A 349-nucleotide genomic window follows, 5' to 3' on the forward strand; every position below is an offset into this window, starting at 1 on the left:
CGTGTCCCTGAAATAAAAGAAATCCTCGGAATATTCCCGATAGTTTTATGGAGCTCATTAGACTCCTGGAGATCGTAAACTGCCTGTATTATTGTCTATCGCTCCTACATTTCTGGGGGGAAAACCCCCGACAATTCTTGTGTATGCAGAGGGAAGACATGAGACTAGAGATGCTCGACTTGAGATCTTTATTATTGCCTAGCAGCTATCACTTCCTTCCACTGTGGTTGACTAGGTGAAGACTTAGCCTGTTGTTTTACGGAGAGTCCAGGATCGAACCCAACTTCCCACGAACGTCTTTGCACCAGTTAGAAATTCAACCTCACCAAACTCAGACACCCCCCCCCAC

This window comes from Aplysia californica, unplaced genomic scaffold (genome assembly GCF_000002075.1).
Source record: "Aplysia californica isolate F4 #8 unplaced genomic scaffold, AplCal3.0 scaffold00841, whole genome shotgun sequence".
NCBI classification, from domain to species: domain Eukaryota; kingdom Metazoa; phylum Mollusca; class Gastropoda; order Aplysiida; family Aplysiidae; genus Aplysia; species Aplysia californica.